Here is a 15,060-nt window from a genome sequence, read left to right as displayed (position 1 = left end):
AGGAAGAGAGTGAGAGAGATTTAAATGGAAGGAGAGGACGCCTTTCAACCGAATGGAATCTGGTTTCGCCCTCTAAAGAGTTTTGTCTTGAAGGAGTTCTTTCCTTTTCTTTCTTGCTCATTTCCTTGCTTTCTTCTTCTTCTTCTTCTTCTTCTTCTTCTTCTACTTCTTCTTCTTCCTGCCCTTCATCGTCTTATTGTCTTACTCTTCTCCTCCTAATCACATACCTATGCCCGTCCTCCTTCTTTTTTTGTGCATTCCTTCGTTGTGTTCATAAGCCCTCATGATCTCTTTTTTTTCCTCCCCATCTCAATTTTCCAGCTTCATTTCCCAAGCCAGGCAATAGAAAACTCATATCTTATTTACACGGCCCCTATCTAGATACAGCATGTTTCCATAGTGTTTCCTGTGTCTAAACTCCCAAAGGAAGGCTAGCCGGCTAGCTAGCGCCTGGTCTCTCTCTGCTGTGCTCAATGCTAGCAGTCTGCTGAGTCCAGACCTCAGGGGCTATCACTGTTTCTACATTTAGAAACTCTCTGTTCACCCCGGCCTGGGATTAGCGGAGGAACAAGAGTTGGCCTATTTGCTGTCGTGTCTTTCTCTTAAGTTTTTTAAGTGACCCCCCCCCCCCCACCATGATGTTACCCAGTTTATACTCCAAATCTCATATCGGCACTTTTGCGGAACCAAACCGTGGACGCGATATGCGAGTCGTTTAGTTGATGCACTGAATGAGCAGTTCTGTGTCTTGCTCAATGACAATTGCTTTTTTTTGCACAGGTCAAGTACAAAGGATCTGGTTTTAGGTTTTACTCGGTATTGATCCTCAATATTGTTTTGTATCGGAAGCTAGCACCCAATGTCTGGTCCAAATCACCATCTTCTGTATTGTATAGACAATGTCCTAGCACGGCCTGCTTGTGTTATACAACATTTACCATCATATAACTTTTAAAAAAAAAGGCAGTTTTATAGAAAATCATGCTTTCATATCTGTACTAAATTAGCTTTACTAACAAAACCATATCCAGTTTTGACAGTGTTGTAGTGCCCAGGTTTGAATCTGATTATTTGGGGGGGTACATCCTTTGCCATAAGCCTTGCCAGGAAAAAAAGAAAAAGCTGTGACTTCTTTCTATCAATAGCCCAATAGGAACTTGGCACCATGAATCAGATTGCATATGCGCCATGCTCTGCTCACACAGACTTGAATGTAGGTGATGGTTGTTCCTCGGCATTGTTGAGGATGTCTGCTAATCCAACCCCGTCCGTCTGCATTCTTGCCCGGTATCCTACTATCTGGCTGCCTGGGTGGCTGGCTAGTGGTTAGCTGGCTAGCTGTCCCTCCTGGGTGGCTACATCACCTCACCCCCCCCCCTCCTCCTCCCCCTCCTCCTCCCACAGCCAGTGACAGCCCAGCCCAGGGAGATGTGGGTAATGGTCCTCTCTGATGTACAGCCTGACTCAATTGGACTGGATGGCAGACACACGCCTAAAATAACAAAAGGAGGGGAGAGAAAGAGACAGGGTGGAGAGGAGGAGGAGGAGGAGGAGGAGTGAAGCGATCGATAAAGCAGGGACACATCGCCTAATAAAGATTTATTCCTTGTCCCCCCCCCCCCCCCCCCCCCCCCCCCCTCCCCCCCCCTCGCCATCCACCCTGGCAGAGGGTGGGAGGGAGGAGGAGAGAATGTGATTAGTGGACTTCTTTTCCCAGGGTGCCTCTGATAGCATGTGCGTACACGTGCACGGCAGTATGTATACCCCAATGCGTTGCGTGTATTTCTGCATCACCTGTGTGCTTATCGCACACGTTTCTCCCTCTCTCTCTCAAAGGGGGTTAAAAACAGTCTCTGTCGTTTGTTCTGTAGGCAGTGGCAGCTGCAGCTGTGTCCCTGCCTCTCTCTCTCTCTCTCTCTCTCTCTCTCTCTCTCTCCTCTCTCTTTCTGTCTGCTAATATTTAGTTAATCTTTGGTCTGGGACCTACGGGACTGGCCAGAGCTCCTCGTGCCCCATCCATCTCGCACTGATCTATATTCCACACTGGATCCCTGTGCCATTAACCACCACCAAGGGGAGGAGAGGCTGGGGAAAGAGAGGCGGAGAGGTAGGACGAAGAGGAAAGGGCAGATGGGTGGAGGGAGAGGTGTAGAGAGACAAGAGAGTGATGGAGAGGAGGCAATGGAGGGGGGGGGGGGGGGGGCTGTCTGTCTGTCTACCGTCTCAACACTAAATGAGGGGGAAAAGGAGTAGAAGAGGTAGGCCAGCTATTCCAGCCAAGCACATAAATCTCCCTCTAATTTTGAGGAAAAGGCCTTTTCTTTTTTTTTGGAGCATACCCATCCGCCTCCTATTTCCTGCCTTATTGGATACTAAGCGATCAACACTTTTGTATAGGAGCGCAGGAGAAGCTATACTGAAGCTGAAAACAGTGTGTCCACAAGGAGGTGTGACAGGTTGAGGAGGTAAAAGGTGGCGTAGGTGGAGGTGGAGAGAAAAACGAGGCAGAGGCTGTGGGAGTGAGCGATCCCTCTGCATAGAGCAGGACACTTCATTTATATGCATTGTGTAGTTATGAAGGGGTCCACCTGTGAAGGCTCCAAGTGCTGAGTCACTCACTAACGCGCAGACCAAATGCTTTTATCTCAGACGCCTGGTCCATCTGAATGGAATATAATAGGCCATAAAGTGCTTTGCTAGCAGCGGCTGCTTGCCCCGTGGCAAACCCTCGCTCCCCTACTCCAAATCTCATTTCACCACTTTTGTGGAAACAAAGCATGGACGCGCTCTTTTTTTAATCACTGTGTTTTTTTCTTTGTTTTCTTCTTCTTCTTCTTCTTTTCCATCCTCCTTTTTAATGTTTTTCTCTTCTTTCCATCCCTCTCTCCTTGTCACTCCTCCCGTGGATCTTCTCAGGCAGCCACAGAGAGCTCCCTCTGTCTACACTTCCTTCGTGCCTCCTCCCCCATCCAGTCATGTGTGATCCCTTTGCTTCTGTGTGTGTGTGTTGGGCACCTGTTTGGGATCTGTGTGTGTGTGTGTGTGTGTGTGTGTGTGTTTAGGGTCCTGCATGCAGGTCGTGCGTAATGAATAGCTGGGCTGTCGCTGAAGCACAACTGGCCGAGAAGGAGTTAGCCAGAGAGTAGCGCACCAGCGACGGGAGGAGGAGGAGGAGGAGGAGGAGGAGGAGGAGGAGGGATGGCTGGAGGGAGGGAAGAGAGGAATGAGGGAGCAGGAGGACCAGTGAGGGAGGAAGGGAAGAGTGGTTTGCGAAGCCAGTGAGCCTTAACCACCTTCTGTCAGTCTGTCTGCTGTTTTCTCTCTCATAGGAATCTAATGGCTTTTCCACTGTCCTCTTTCCAAACCTCCACCACCACCAACCTCTACCCCATCTCCCTTCTTTCTCTCCCTCTCTATTGCCGTGCCCCCTCCATTACTTAATTGTCTCCTTCTGCTCTCACTTTCCGTTTCTCGGTTAAAATTCCGTCCCAAAGACTCCGAACTGTCCCCCCCCTGCTACCTCCCCTCCCTTCCTCTCCTTGCGTCCTTCCAGCTGCTGGCCAGGGGAACAGCTGACTAAATCTAAAGCTCGGGCCCCTGGCTCTGGCCCCGACTTTGCCACAACCTCCTCCTATTCCCAGTCGCCCCTCCTCCCTCCCTCAATCCCTTCCTCCCTCCTCTGGCCTCTCGCCCTGGCTCCTCTCTCAGCAGCCCCAGCTCAGCCCTGGCCCTGTCTCTGAGCCTCGGCTCCAGCTCTGACTGAACTCAGCAGTTCCCTCCAACCAACCCCTCCCACTTCGGAGCTGAAAAGCCCCCAAACCCCTCTCTTTCTCCCCTTTTCAGTTTTTTCCCTCTGTACTTTCTTGCTAATTCACTTGCCCTCCCTCCTCCCCGCTCTGACGGACTGTAGCCGGGCCCCTGGTACTGTCCCAACGTATCTGGACTGAGACCTCGTCCAGGTTGGCCACAGTTCTGTTCTCTGGCTCCCATACCCAGCCTCTCTCGCCAGACATCTTTCTCTCTCTGGCTAGTAACGCTAGTCACTGTAACTCATTGTGGCTCGCTTTACTCCAAGTCACGTTCTGCTTGTACATTTGGTCGTTTCTGGCTCCACACTTCCTGCGAAGAGCTCTTTGTGTCCTCGTGTGTCTCTTTGTCTCCTCGCTTGCGTACGTCTCTTTAAATTGTGTCGACAGGCTCAGCCCCAGCACAAACACATTCGCTCGGCGCTCAAGATGCGTGCGCCGTGCGAGAGCGCGAAGCATATGACACATGATTGGCAGCGGGTGTGTGTGTGTGTGTGTGTGTGTGTGTGTGTGTGTGTGTGTGTGTGTGTGTGTGTGTGTGTGTGTGTGTGTGTGTGTGTGTGTGTGTGTGTGTGTGTGTGTGTGTGTGTGTGTGTGTGTGTGTGTGTGTGTGTGTGTGGTGTGTGTGTGTGTGTGTGTGTGTGTGTGTGTGTGTGTGTGTGTGTGTGTGTGTGTGTGTGTGTGTGTGTGTGTGTGTGTGTGTGTGTGGTGTGTGTGTGTGGAGTGAGGGGTGGTAGTGGTGGGAGAATGGGGAAAAGCAGTGAATGGGGAAGTGGGCCTTGTCGCATCTCCAGGCAAGCCGGGGGCTCGAGTTTGATCGCTGCCCAGGGAAGGGAGCCTTTGCATCCTCCCCCCCGCCCCGCCCTCCCTTCCACCAAAAACAACAACAACACCACCACCACAACCTCTGTGGCTGTCAGAGTAAGGCTGCAGGCTTGTGTGATTAGGTGCAGGCCCAAGGTTCCGCCATCACTCTTCTGAACAGACGTTGCCCACAGAAGACACCTGTCAATGCTCTTCTTCCTCTCTGACACCCAACTGCTCTGAGATGAGCGACACAGGGCTGACAGAACAAAGTTCAGACAGCACCACACACACACACACACACACACACACATTCCCCTTTGTGTAGAAGCGGGCCAAGGAAGCCCAGGCAGGAAGAAGCTGATTTGGTCTGCGCCAATAGAGGCAACATCAGAATCTTCTGGAACACCTCGCAGCTCCTCACAGATCATTATTCATCCCACTCCCTGTCTGTCTAATGCCCAATACAGCCTCTGACGTTCCTGCTGCCTTTGTTGTGATTTTGTGTTGTTTTTAGTTTTTTTGTGTGTGTTTGTTTGTGTGTGTGTGTGGAGAGGAATTTGGGGATGTGGGGAGGGAGAAAGACAGCAAAAGTCACGTTTTCTCTTGTTGACTGACAGATACGGGCCGATGAAAGCGAAATCGCAACGCGCCGCAGACTTCAAAGCTTCCTGTGTTCCTCCGTTTATTGGCAACAACGCACGACAACCCCTCTCCCCGATGTGGATTCTTCAAAATAGGGAGGGGAAGAAGCTAGTCGAAACGGAGGCAGATGACAAAGAAGCTACCATCCAAACAGCTAGAGGGGGTAGAGGGAGGAGGAGGAGGGGTGCTAAATAATCAGACCTAAGCAATGTAACCGAATCGGACTGCTTTTCAGAAGCATTTTCAATCAAAGTGGGCTTTTGATGCACACTGATTCTGATACCGGGGATGTTTGAGTAGAGAAAAAGTGACTGCTTGAAGTTGTAAAGAGCTCCCTCTGCTCTGGGAGGGGCGCTTTGGTAACTCACTGAGGCTTTTTTTTTGCTGTGTGGGTTTTGTATGGACAGCGCAACAGTAATTAACTAAGTGTTAAAGCTAAGAAGAAGTAAGCCGCTTGGTTCTGCTCTTCTAACCTTATAGATTCTCTCGCCCCCCCTTTTATTATTCCTCTTGTCCAGGATGGCACCCATTGACTGCCACTGACCTAATTTGGGCAAATTTCACTGACCTACTTCATGGGTGAATGCTGACTTGCCCACAGGAGGGGATTCTTTCTCTCTCACACACACACACACACACACACACACACGTACAAATGCACACATATTCTTTTCTATCCTTAAGATTAATATGCAGACCCTCAACCTCCTTTACGGTTGCTATGGCGCCCGGGCATGTGCCCCCTCAGTTGTGTCTCACACCCTTCTCCTCTCCGTTAAACCCCCCCCCCCCCCCGTCATATAGCCTCCTTCGGCACTCAAATGAAGGTAATGAGGATCTCAGAGTGCAGCCACGTGGTGAAATATAAACAAAGAAGTTGGCCTTTGTTTCATTTTGGTCTCAGAGGTGACATAGTCCTTCACTTCACAATTCTCTGAAGAGACATAATCAAGGTAACTGTGTACAGATATGATTATTCTTCTGTCGTCTATGAAAGTGGTAACTTGAGCAAATTTGATTAAACAAAGTGGGGATGCTTTGCGTACAAGTACAGACGATCAAGGTAAACCTCCTGCAAAGTTAGATGGAGAGAGAGTTTGTGGAGCAGTGGTGATCCCATAGGAGGATTTGCATCTTTAACCTACTTGTATTAAAATGAATTCATGCATCATTGTGTTCCTCTCGCAGATTAATTCCCAGTTGACCGGGCACATACGGTCCTCTGGAGGTTTTCTCAAAAAGCTTTGTCATAGTTGGATTAGTTTTTAGTTTTAACGTGGAGATGATTAGTAATAAACTGCTCTGCCTGCAGCCTCCCACGAGGACATGGTAGTTGGAAGTAAGTCTAACCTGATTCCGGGTTTGTGGTCACGCTCATGTGTTAATCTTAGTTAGTGCAGTCGTGCCTGTGTGAGTGGTATTTGTTTCTATGTGTGCGGACCTGCCTGGCTTGTGTTTGCCCACATGTAGGCACGGTGTGTGCCCCATGAATGCACGCACGCACCGGACATGTGTTGTCACGGCAACACATACTGATGTCAACAAAGGAGGCTCCAGGGTGAACATTGTCTACCCTCTTGTCCAGCAGGGTGCAATTTATCTCAATGCAACCAAGAAAAGGCAGCTATTTACATGAAACGAGAGCCGTTTCTGGGAAATAGGGGTCTCTGAAGGTTTTGATGTCGGCCGTCTGCTTTTAGCCCTGAGTGTGGAAACCTAAACCATCTCGAGAGGGAGCGAGAGAGGGAGGGAGAGGAGCGAGCTGTGGACCTACTGAGAGCTCAGTCCCCCCATGTGGTTGCAGCTCTTCACCCTGAAAGTCCCTCCCCGTTTCCCCTCAACACGCTTGGAGAAGGCAAAGCGTAGCGTGTGATTTCAGATGCTTACAGTTTGCACAGAGTAAATCTAACCCCCTTGCTTTATAGTTTATCCTTAAGAGAGTGGTCCTAACATCAACGTCAATATTTACAGGAATAGCCTGCAGGCAAGAGAATCGACCTCCGCGATTCAGCAGAGACGTATGCAACCTTTCTCTTGCCCCCCCCCCTTCACTTGTCTCCATCCCAGTAATTCTCGTTCTTTGCCGCAGCTCGTCGATCACGGCGCCAGATGGCTGAGATATTTGTATTTGGGTTGCAAAAGGAAGATTCGTAATGAGCCCACTTGTGTTAATTCTCTAACTTTAGTCCCAGATTTCCTGATGCAACAGTAGAAATATGTAGCTGATTTTGAATGTGACTGTGTTTGCCTTTTGTGTGGGCTTGTCGTGCAGCGAACTCAGAGCAATAAACCTATCTGGGTTGTTGGCACGTGTGCGTGTGCGTGTGTACAAGGTGCGCCTCGTACACGCATGTGCAGCATCTTCGACAGGGCTTTGACACGGGCTCAGCGGCTGGTTGAGAGATGCTGGATGACGCGTGTCAAGTGATATTAAATGTGAGAGAACCTCTCCTCCTCCCTCGTCCACTCCGCCCATCCCTCCGCCGTGGACTGTGTCTTCTGTGGTTAGTGTGAGCTATGACACTTTTCAGCAGGGTTTTCTTTTGGGAGGGGGGGTACCACCATGTTTGATGTACGAGGCCTTACATTTCTGTGGGTTAGGGTGGACACTTTGGCCTACATAAGCACTGGGAAGGTCAATAGATATATACAGCTGAACAGATACGGTGCACACATACCAGGCGGCCGCGCGTGCATGCTCTGTGTTGTGTGGAGCAAAAAGATCTGTGTTCAGGTGGTTAGTGTGTGACCTACATATTTGTCTATGACAACTGATAATTGAGCGACATATTTGTCTGTGGCAGTGCTAATTACTTGGTAATTGCTCATGAATGGGTGAGTATTTTAGTGTTTGCAGTTCTTTTGTGTTGACTTCAAAGAGTGATTTCAATCCGGTTCACTCTCAGACAGCATCCCTACTTATTTAGATTGTACACACGCCCGTGTTCACTGTATTCAAGAAGAAAGACATGCGTATATATTTTCTTGGGCCACTACAATGAAGAAGGGAAGTGGCACGTAAAAGGTTAACCTATTTTCTGGCACGGGTATCTTTTCTCACTGGTGTTCGTGTGGGTGCGTCTGCTTCCGTGTGTGTCAGGTAATAATGAGGAAGTATGAGTAGTGTGCCTGTGTGCCCAGTGTTATAATGGACAGACTGAGCAGGGGGATGTTGGGCAAAGGGGGTGGGGTTTTACGCCAGGATGTGGCATGCGTCGCCGAACAGAGAACAGCGGGTGTGACCTCCAGTGACTTCCAGGAAGGAAGGGGTTAAACACAAGCCGGCAGGGCTGCATGGGCTGCGTTACGCAAACTGGCGGCTGGCTGGAGCTGAAAGGGGAAGTGCTGAGCTCAGAGGAACACTGGCTCACAGCCATCGCTCCCCTCCTCCCTCCCCTGAAACTCCCCTCCACCCCCTCCCTTCGCCTCTCCTGGCCCTCTTCCCCACCTCCCCGCTACAGCTGAGCGCTCCCCATGCTTCCCACCGCCAGGCGTGGTGATGTGTGTTTGTGTGTCTGTGTGCCTGTGCTGGAATGCAGCTTCCCCCTCGGCTGGGGCCTGTGTGTGTGTGTGTGTGTGTGTGTGTGTGTGTGTGTGTGTGTGTGTGTGTGTGTGTGTGTGTGTGTGTGTGTGTGTGTGTGTGTGTGTGTGTGTGTGTGTGTGTGTGTGTGTGTGTGTGTGTGTGTGTGTGTGTGTGTGTGTGTGTGTGTGTGTGTGTGTGTGTGTGTGTGTGTGTGTGTGTGTGTGTGTGTGTGTGTTGGTGTACACGTGTATGTGTGTCTGTCTGGAATGATGCCTCCCCTTGTCTAGTGTGTGACGTCAGTACACACAATGGGTCAGCTTAGGGCTAGTGTGTGTGTGTGTGTGTGTGTGTGTGAGTGTGTGAGTGTGTGAGTGAGAGAGAGAAGTCAGTTATTGGAGAGAGAAAAAGGAAAGAGGAGGGGCTGTTTGTGAGCAGAAGGAGGTTGACTGCAGGGAGTCACCGAAGCCAGTCTGCGTGCATGCATGAAGGCATCATGAGTGTGTGTCAAAGGGTGGGGTAGTGTGAGTGTGAGTGTGCGCATGCGGGGGCGTGTTGTGGTGGTGGAGTGTGTCGAGTGACTTTCCAAACGAAATGGGAAGGGTAAAGAGTGTAAGGTTGTTTCCTGGCGTGAAGTGGACCTAAAAACACACACAAACGCACACATTAACACACGTGTGTGCACACAGTCATGCGGTAGTGTTTTCGGTCCTGTGCTATTTTTATAAGCAAATGATTTCTGTTCAAGTTCAGCCATGGTGGCTTCCACGGGCCTTTCCGTCTGTGTGCTGCACTTTTTTGCATACTGTTTAGTTTTTTTTTGTTTTTTGAGCTTTGATGTCGAGACACATTTTGGAAAGTAGTTTTTATCAAAAAGATTCATCTCAAAAAGAATTTGAAGGGCAAAGTTCAAATGAAGCAAGAGGAACACATCTGTAATCCATTCCGACAGGCGCAGCAAATGTCATTTTGGTGCTCTTTCTGCATGCAAATTATGCGCAAGATTCGACAAAACACAGCCTCACAAACGCACACAAAAAAAACGATTACGAACCGTGTATCGCCTTGCTCTTTGTTATTGCCGTTTTACAATATGGGCAGTCTTCTCAACCAACAAACACTGGCTAATCTCAACCCAGACTCCCCCCCCCCCCCCCCCCCCCCCCCCCTCCCCCCCCCCCCCCCCCCCCCCCCCCCCCCCCCCCCCCCCCCCCCCCCCCCCCCCCCCCCCCCACCCACCCCTTTCACAAGGAAGCTCGCGCTATAATGTCTCGGCTGCATAGGTTTGTCGTTAGAAAGATACTGAAGCCGTGAAGCAGCAGACAATGAGCTTTTCAATGGATCCCATTACCTCCGTCTATAGCTTGCGTGGCTCTACTGGGACAGACCTTTGCTAATTACACACATTAATTTACAGCCAGCTGTAATTTCATTCACACTAATGAACCTTGCACACGGATTGGGATAATGTATAGTTAATGTACAGCCAGGAGACAGAATTAGCTGGCTACTGGCTCCTCCAGTGACAGAGATTTGTTGAATAGCACGGTTCACCCAACGCAACACGGCTGCCACTGAAATTACACCCAATAGTAATTTTAGACCAGGAAGGCTAATATGTTCCATATTAAGTCCACTATTACTGCCTTGTTAGGCATATCATTTGATAAAAAACAATACACCAAAAAAACGATTTGTGTTTGTTTGTTTGTCTTTCTTTGCGTGAAATAACTGCATCGGACATTGCTGTTATCTTCTTGTCAATAGCTGTGACATTATGGTGAGTAGCTATGTGAACAGATATCGCTATCTGCACTTCAAAGAATAGTTGGCATTTAGGAAGATACGCGTATTTGATTTCTGTCCAGTGAGTTAGATGAGAAGATTGTACAGTAAATGTGAAGCTACAGCAAGCAGTTCCGCTAGATTAGCTTAGCATTACTACTGTAAACAGGGGGAAACGGATGAAATGTAACCAAAGCTCCCCTCCGGCAGTGAGACCAGGAAGTCGCTGCTCCTGTGCAAGACATGGTCTGGTACATAATCCCCTCTTTAGAGCCACATCTTCTCGTCTCTGCACGGTTTGTGCGCGGGTTAAGCAAAAGAGACGTGACGTATTCGAGGTGATTTTCTCACCTTTTGGACGGAGACATGCTAACGGTTTCCCCCTGTTCCTGGTGTTTGTGCTGAGATGAGCTAACCAGTTTCCAGTTCCAGCTTTACATTATCCTTGACATGACGGAGCTAAAGATCTTCTCATCTAACTCTTGGCAAGAATGCACACTTCCCAAATTGTCAAACTATTCCTTTGACAGAATCCTGCCCCAGCTAATTCTTTTTTCTTTTTTTTTTAAAACGGTCTTTCATCTCGCACTAACAGAACTCATTTTCTCATTACGTTATCCTTTTTGTCTCGCATCTATCACATCCTTGAACTGAGGCTTCACTGTCTCGCCGCACTGGTCAGCCTTCTGAACGCCAACCTCAGCGGAGCGGCAACGCCAGCGCTGCTTGACAGGCCCAATCCAGCAAAATTAGAATCCATTTTGAAAGTGATAGTTAGAAAATTGCAAGTCATTCCTGATGCACCGCATGACAACTAAGTGGCAGCAGCCCAGTAGTCGACTGTCATTTCAACCGCCAGCTGATGACAACTCCAATCACCCACACAGCCGTCAATGCAGACGCACACACACACACACGCGCACACACACGCACACACACTTCTCTCCCTCCCATCCCTGTGATTAGCATGCATATATTGCTGTCAGAATCTCAAGCGGAAGTAAAAGCATTGAAATTCATAGAATATCTCAAAACATTCATGCCTCCCCGTTTGTGTCTGTCTGGATAAGCATTCAGACCGTGAAAATTTATGTTTTTTTGAGGTTTGTGCATGTGTGGATGATGAAAACATCCCAGGGAGAAAGAGGCTTTCTGGTCTACCATAGGGTTTAAGGCATAAATATGGCCGCCCCTGGAGCTCAGCTGTGTTATTCCAGCCCGCCCCACACCTAGGACACACACACACACACACACACACCCAGAGCAAGGTCTCCTGCAGGATAGCATTGATCTCTGTTTATACTCTCTGTATGGGTGCTTCCTTATATGACCACACACGAATGTGTTCATTGTTACTCACACAGACCTACCCATGTTCAAAGGCCTCATATTTGTCTTTATAAGCGTATTAATTGGGCGAGTTCAGAGCCGGGTTGAAGAGAATCACCGCTGTGGGTGGTATGGAGCTGGTGTCGGAGGTGGGGCAGCCCAGTAATTCCCAACCCGTCCTCAACCTTCCGCGGAGTCTTTGCTCGTCTTCAGTAGTGGTTCAGATCTCCTTTCAGTGGGGCCTCTCGGATCGGGCTGGCCAAACAGATTGGATTCCAGTCCGGCGGCTTTTTAGCAGTTGAGGTATTAGCTATCTGTGGTCGATGCGGAGGAGGATCCCACGTTAAAGCTCCAGCTACTGCATGCGGTCCCCCGTGGATCGGAGAAGCTCTAGCAGCGCCCGAGTCAGATTAAGGTGTTGCTTTCTGTCTGCAGCTCATGAGGTAATTTGATTAATGTGCAAGGCTTAAGTGAATTGGCGCAGGCAGAAAAGGGCCTTAAATATCTATTTGCTCCCATTGTTTCTCCCCCTTTGCTTTTGTTGACTCACTTTCACACCAGCCCATTTGTTTCAACTTACTTCTCGCACTAAAATCATGTATTCAGAATCTCTCTCTCTCTCTCTCTCTCTCTCTCTCTCTCTCGCACACACACACACACACACACACACACACACACACACACACACACACACACACACACACACACACACACACACACACACACACACATGCAAATACAGACAAGGGCTGTCTGAACCACATGGTGCCATATTAGATTTAGGTGACAGTCACTCACAAACCAATTCAGCCAATAAACTTAATGACCTCCCCACTGCTTGGTCTGAATTTTTCTCTTTTGACTTGGAATCTTAATTTGATTGCGGAAATATATACATGTTGCTCAATCTAATTTACCCCAGTGATTTTGGAACACTGAGCACTTTTGTCCTTAGGCAAGCAAACCTCTCAGGCCCAGTCCTGATACCCGCCGTCTGCCTTCATGTGGGAAGCTAAATTCTGTTTTATAGGGAGTGTATAAAGGCGTCATTCTTCCATCACGGCAGATGTATGTTGAAGGAGTTGCAGGTCTTAGCCGGGGCCTTTCCTCCCTGAAATAAGAGCAGGAGTCCGGTATTTCTGGGGCCCCTCGTTGTTGAATAGACAGAAGTGGTCCTAGCTGGTCAAGAGAGCGCATGCTGGCTTATCGGCACTTATGCAAGTTCAAAACCAGACAGAAAGATAGAGCGAATTGCTATTCGGGGGAATGCTTTGATGTGGGTGTATCGTCGTCCCCCCCCCACCCCGAAAAGTGTGGGTGGTCTGCAGGCCTTTGTGGGTTTTGAACATATATATACATACGCTAATTCTCCCTCACTCTTTCACACACTGTTCTTGCTGCCTTTACACGGCTCCTCGGGCCAAGTGTGATTTCACCGGGGCGGTCACAAGGGGTTTCTAGGGCAACCTCACAGAGGCCTTGTTCTAAAAATGGCCGCCATGGTTACTTTGAAAGCCAACCCTGGCCTCTTGAACATGCACAGAAAAGAGCCCTGAGCACCACTCGGGGAGGGGAGCTGGGTGAGGGTGGAACCAGGTTCTTTAATAGCTAGCACATGAGACATTGAAGGTGTGTGTGTGTGTGTGTGTGAACGTGTGTGTGTGTGTGTGTGTGTGTGTGTGAACGCGTGTGTGAGTGTGTACCTAAACAGTAATAGCCCTGTACTCCGTGCTTGGCTAAATTAAAAGGGCATTTTTGGCGTGGGGGGCCAGTTTTTGGTGCCCAGACGATTGGACGGGGAAAGGCGAAACTCATTACCTACCCATCTGTCAGAGAGCGAGAGAGAAAGAGCTGTGGGAATGCGGATGGAGGGAGGGACGCATGAAAAGGGCTTGGAAGTGGAGAGAGTGAGAGTGTCTATTAAAGCGAAGGGGAACACAGACAAGTTTTCCAACCAGGATACGTCTTTTATCCCTGTGTAGTTTTTCATACTCCATGTGTTTTGGATTCTTTATCAATTTTTTTTGTATCACTGTTAACTTTCCTGATGGGGAAAAAGAAAAAAAAAAAATGTTCAAAAGAAACTGCTGCTGCTTTTACGACATGCGTGTGCGTGTGTTGCGGAGAGAGTGTGTGTTTGTATCAGAGGTTGATTTTTCTTTGAGCTCTCTCAGCCCCACATGTTTTTGATGTTCTCTTTTTCTCTCCCCTCTCTGGACCAGAGGCCACTCTTGAAACATAAGCTTGTGACACACACACACACACACTCACACACACACACACACACACACACACACTAAATGTATCGGCAAGTATTACAACCTATTGCTCATTTGTAAGTTGTTATACAGCTTAATAGGTTAGCCCTTCATTCTACAAGAAGCTGCACCATGTAAACCTTTTTTGTCTAATTTAAGAGTGACTAAGTACGTCTGTCTGTCTGTCTGTCTGTCTGTCTCTCACAGCTGTACACATATAGGCTTTGATCACTGCAGATGTAACTGGCGGCCATATTGGATCCACACCCATCTTTTGTGTACATTGTTAACGAACATGTGCTTCCCCTGCCAGCTGGCTTTCAGAATGGGAAAAAAACATATCTCCGTGGCGATGTTCTGCAGTTGTGCACCGTTGTGCACCCGCCAACACGTCTTAGTTCTGCAATACAATGACAAAACATTGCTATTTCTGCTGTGATGCTCTTTGCAAATGGTGCTGGATTACAGCATCCATGCTAATGGTGTCAGCCGAACCGAAATACGAGGCCACTATTACCGGCTTGTTTTATGTTTTATATTCATACTATAGGGTTGTGACCCTGTTTACTTCCTTCTCTCTTTTATCCTCCTATTTGCCTGCATTCTTAGTGCACCCCTTAACCATCGAGGTTTGACCTTTCCTCCGTTCATCTTGCTTGTGTACCCCTCACCCCTTCTCCATCTCTGTCCTATGAAATATTCAACTCCTGCCCCTCCCCTCCTTTCCTAATTCAGAGGCCCAGAAGACGCTTTGATACATGCGTTAGTACGTGCTTGATACCGCAGCGATGCGTGCGCTCAGCCCTTTGATAAACGTATTTAAGAGATGTATGTCTTTGCCTTGTGCGCATGCATTCCAGTGATCTCTCCTGCTCACATTAATGCATTCATAAGCTGATATCTGTCTGTCCTA

The 15,060-nt window shown here is 48.8% G+C and overlaps 1 protein-coding gene across 1 annotated transcript in view; it reads left to right on the top strand.

Moving 5' to 3' along the window:
* The window catches only part of LOC117736598 (zinc finger SWIM domain-containing protein 6-like), a 43,551-nt gene that overhangs the window by 8,573 nt on the left and 19,918 nt on the right, over positions 1-15,060 (top strand). The window lies entirely within an intron of this gene.

Source organism: Cyclopterus lumpus, chromosome 9 (assembly GCF_009769545.1).
Source record: "Cyclopterus lumpus isolate fCycLum1 chromosome 9, fCycLum1.pri, whole genome shotgun sequence".
In the NCBI taxonomy this organism is placed as follows: domain Eukaryota; kingdom Metazoa; phylum Chordata; class Actinopteri; order Perciformes; family Cyclopteridae; genus Cyclopterus; species Cyclopterus lumpus.
Note: the sequence above shows the minus strand (reverse complement) of the source record. Positions and strands in the feature narration are given on the sequence as shown.